Raw genomic sequence first — 4,817 nt, 5'->3', positions numbered from 1 at the left:
TAAACACCCCCCCCCCCCCCCCCCACACCCAAATACAATGCTTATAGGACTTCAGATGTTTTTGTGGTGTTAGGATTTCAAGGTTTGTCTTTTGGAAACTGATTATATAGTCACGGGATATTGTGGTATTAAGGGAGACATGATACTGTTTTGTGTGACTTTTAAATTGTTATTTGCTCTTTAATAATTTATATGGCAGTAGAAGTGATAGATTCGAATTTTTCGTTGCGTTTGTTCGTGAGCTTTATTAGTCTTTTTTTTTTGTTTCAGCATCTTACACAACATATTCAAAGAGATGCTACTACTGGCATATATATACATGAAGCTAGATCCAGAATGGATCGCTTCAGTTGGAGTAGACATGCCTCCATGCCATCGCCTTGCATCCATGTGATACTGGGCACTTTATTACTTTGAGCAATAGATCTGACATTTGCATAGCTAGAATGCACACGGCCGTACAAAAATAGTTCTTACAAAAACTCCACCGAAAACACCACGCAAGTATTTAAAGTTCTCGAAGTACAAAAACCACTAGCTAGGTATAGATGATTTGTATGATTCAACAATAGGATCCATGCTGGACACATGTGGACGTTTAGTTCACAGCCTGTAACTACCAGCCCATGCACAAGGTTGTATATTCATTCTGCCTTTACAATAAAACTTTTTAGATAACTTGTTGAGAAGATGCCAAAGAGAGAGAGGTACAATGTTGTTCTTGGCTGTTGGTCACTACTTCCTCCATGCACAATCTATAGTGTTTATTGTAAAACATTGCTTAATTTCTAAACGTATGACTGAATCATGCTCACTATTTTACATGTTGGGCAAGCATTCATTTCTATATTTCTATATTAAGATGCGCAGGCATTCATTTGTGTCTTGCTGTAGATGAGGACTGATACTAAGATGCATGAATTCTTTTGATCCAACATCTGGAGAACGTTTTTAATCGCACTCAGAAGTTGGTATAAGATCACTTAGAAATGTTTCAGATTTTTCTTAATTGAAATATCATTTAATCAATGATGATCGCACTGCAACTATTGGGCGTCACTTAGGATACATGAAATTGTTGAAGAGAACATCCAAGAAGAATGCGAAGGAAAAGAATATCCAGGAAGAATGAGAAAGCAGAGTCGGCATTTCCGTTGCAGCTGCTAACCATCTCCACCATACAATTCCACGGAAGTGGTAAATGCAACCACATATATCATGGTTTCTTCATGCCCCTATTTGATACACCTACTTTGTGTTTAGCATGCTAAATAATCATGGCACGCTAATTTATATGGCTACACTTCATCAAAGGACTGATACTAGAGATGCAAAAATTGTAAATTAAAAATCACAAAATGAACCAGAAGTGAGATGCCATGAGATTCAACTTGACATGTTTGGCGATACATAAGAGGTATTACTTGAAGCTGTAGTGAGAAAACTTGAATCTTAGTCAAGGGTTGTTGCATTATTAAATAATAGTTTTTTTAAAAAAAATTATTTTTTAGCAAAATAGATTGTTTTAGAATATTATGTAGCTATTTTCTTTATATACACATGTGTGCCATGAAAATAACTTGAGAAGCCGTAGCAACGCACGGGCAATCAACTAGTATTTTATTACATCTGAATCCATGGTAAGAAATATAGAACAACGGAAGTAATTGTCACCATCATTTGGGTGGCGTAATATGGAGATTGGCATGCCAAAAGTGTCATATATTTGTCGATCATACTAGCATCTTAGCGCCTCATGCATGTGTCTTTTGTTTCACGTTATATCGAACGTTATAAGAAGTCTCTTGCTACTTCCTCCGTTTTAAAATAAGTGCCACAACTTTATTTAGATGCCAATGTATCTATATATATTACAATGCCTCCAGATATATTAGTATGTAAGCAAAGCTGTGATACTTAATTTTAAATAGAGGTAGAACAAGGTAAGTGATTACATAGCAACAATTATATCAAGATCATATGTTGGAACCTTACCCTGGCATGACGAGTCCTGAGCCATCAAATGTTTTGAACGACGGCAGATGGTAACTTCCACAAAAACAGGTGCTAGGTGGCAAGTTGCCATTGATCCGCCCCCTAAATCGCCTCCCATTCCCAACTAGGGTCCAACCCTTTAAATTCTTTGAGATGTGTCAAATTAATCCATGACGTTGTTTTGGAGATCACCATCCACTAAATAATGTGTAGTCAAGTCAAGGCATGGAGATCCCAAAGATGACAACCCAAAGTATATGGCGATCGACATGACAACAGAAATGCTCCAATGATCATATATTAGCCTATGGTACACTTGGGATTTTATTTGGTCGACTAAATAACGCAAACCTTTTAGGTCGCACATTTTCCTGTCTCCTTCTTTCGCCAGTGTACGTGGCGAGTAATGCTTGGGTTAGTCGGGCATCAGGTGAGATACGTTTGGTGAGAGGATCCATGGAAGCTGAAGCGAAGGTACTTCATACAAAGTGTGTATATATTAAGACCAGTGCACGACTGCATGTACGCATATAGCAAAAAGTTGCATGCATATACGAATGTATATATACGGTATACGTCGGCACTGATCGATCCCGCAGTTCACACGCATGGTGCGCGTGCGTCCTCCGAGCCCTACACGTGTACCGCCGCGGCATCCCCTCCATTGCTTCGTGCCTAAGACAGAAAAGGCGGTCTGGCCAGCGGACCTACCCTAGATACACGTGTCCGATCATGGAGGCACATTAATTCCTGCAAAATTGACAAGAGAAGCAACCTGCGACCACGAAAGCATGCAGCCATGTCACTCGGTCCGGTCTGAAACTAGTGGTATCGCTGCCGATCGACTTCGCAATTTTCGATGCGCGCGCGCGTGTATAAATGGGCTCAGCTCCGTCTTCCTCCCTCCCTTTTCCCTGATCGATCGCTGCACTTCACCCCGGCCTATAGTCTCAAGCAATCGTCGCAGTTACTCATCTCCCATCTGCAAGACTAGCGTGATGCTGTCCCTGCAAGAAGCCACGCAGCTCGACTTCGCCGGCGAGGGCTGGGTCGCGGGCATGGACGTCGCCGCCCCTGTGGTCGGCATCTGGCTCGACGGCTCGTCTGGGACTGCCGATGGTGGTCGCAATGCCATATCGTCTTCAGACGAAACCCATGCTTGTATGATAGCGCCCACGGCGGACGTGGCGCTGGCCGGCGAGGAAGAGGCGGAGCGTCGACTAAGGAGGAGGTTGTCAAATCGGGAGTCCGCCAGGCGGTCGCGAGCGCGGAAGCTGCGGCGGGCGGAGGAGCTCCAGGCATCGCTGCATGTGCTCCAGGAAGAGAAGCGCACCATGGCGGCGAAGCTGGACGTGGAGGTGCGGCGCGTCCTCGCCGCGCGGATCGACACCGCGCGGCTCCAGGCGGAGGCCTGCGCCCTGCGGCGCCGGCTCGACGAGGCACAGAGCTGCGCCGCGGTTTTGGTCGAAATGTCCCGGCTGCTAGGCACTAGCGACGGCGCCGTTCTTGCCCGTGCCCGTACGCCGAGTGGCCTATAGGCTATAGCTAGGAGAAACGCCGATAAAGCTACGACGAGTCTGCTCTATTTTTTTCTGGTTTCGTCGTTGCACGTTGATGCGTACATCCGTGAGCACTTGTATAAATCAAGTTTTCTGTTTTTTTTTTCCAAGGAGAGGGTTTGTAAACCAAGGTAGTACTCGTATCTGGAAAAATAATAGGCCATGTATAGTGGGCTGAATATTTGGGTCGGGCTCTGGGACCAGACCCGTGTTACATGTTGTTATCAACATTTTGAGAGCAACTGGATTTGGGAGGCAGTTCGGCAAAACTCCAGTCCCATTGGTCGCAGCCCATGGGCCTCAGTCCTCCCATCCTAGGGTTTGCGCGTCCAATCCACTATATAACTAAGCGCCTCCCTCAGGCCAACACATCCTCCAAACTTCCTCTGCTACTTGTCGCTGCCCCTTCGATGCGCCGTCTGAAATCGATCTAATTATTCTGCTCTTGTTTTACTTTCCTTCTGATTTTTCGTTGTCTTTTTTGTTCCTCTCCTGGCGTTCAATTTTTTCCATTCGGGGAGCACTGTCCCAAAGTCCGGCCGCCGCTCACTCGGTGGATCTGAATTTACAATTCTCCCGAGAGCTATTACGGTGGCGCTTAGAGCACAAATCCGACTAGATGGATATTGGGTTACGCTCGCCTCCATATTCCAGTTTAATCTCTGGTCCTTCTTTTGGTTTAGACCCGCTTCTTATCATTATCATCTGATATTGACTTGCTTCGATTGAACTTTCAGTGGTGGTTTTGTTGGTGCGGTGATTATAAAACATTCCTCGTACTGATGGGAAATCCCCGAAGAACGACACCTATACACCCATAGAATCTGAGCACCAACAAACCATCCATGCTTTGTCCAATCGTCAATTATATTCTTCTTTTCTTTTGGGTTTTATGGTTCGATCTATTAATTATTGATTCTTTGTTCTTTTGCATCCTGATTGCATAGCTATTGAACATCCGGTATTGTTGTGGTGCAGTGATTATAAAACATTCCTCGTACTGATGGGTAATCCCCTAAGAACGACACCTATACACCCATAGAATCTGAGCACCAACGGACCATCCTTTGTTTGTTCAATCGGCTCTTCTGGTTAATTTATTCTTCATATTTTCATGTCATTTTGCTTTATATCTTATTAGTGTGCTAATACGACTGTTTTCTGCCATATAATCTATAGAAGCTGTACTGCTACTAATAGCAAAAACATTAAGCTTGTAGCCGATCGTTTGAACAGCCTCATCTCAAGATAAGTTCATGTACA

The 4,817-nt window shown here is 44.0% G+C and overlaps 2 non-coding genes across 2 annotated transcripts; both read left to right on the top strand.

Moving 5' to 3' along the window:
• The first annotated feature begins 4,301 nt into the window (after positions 1 to 4,301).
• Positions 4,302 to 4,388, top strand: LOC127337343 (small nucleolar RNA snoR8a). The gene has a single exon (XR_007873753.1). It is a non-coding gene; the product is annotated as a small nucleolar RNA snoR8a (small nucleolar RNA).
• A 134-nt stretch (positions 4,389 to 4,522) lies between these two features.
• LOC127337342 (small nucleolar RNA snoR8a) lies at positions 4,523 to 4,609 on the top strand. Its single transcript, XR_007873752.1, has one exon. It is a non-coding gene; the product is annotated as a small nucleolar RNA snoR8a (small nucleolar RNA).
• Positions 4,610 to 4,817: the final 208 nt, after the last annotated feature.

The sequence above is a fragment of the Lolium perenne genome, chromosome 2, assembly GCF_019359855.2.
Source record: "Lolium perenne isolate Kyuss_39 chromosome 2, Kyuss_2.0, whole genome shotgun sequence".
Taxonomy (NCBI): Eukaryota; Viridiplantae; Streptophyta; class Magnoliopsida; order Poales; family Poaceae; genus Lolium; species Lolium perenne.
This window is presented reverse-complemented; position numbering and strand designations above follow the sequence as displayed.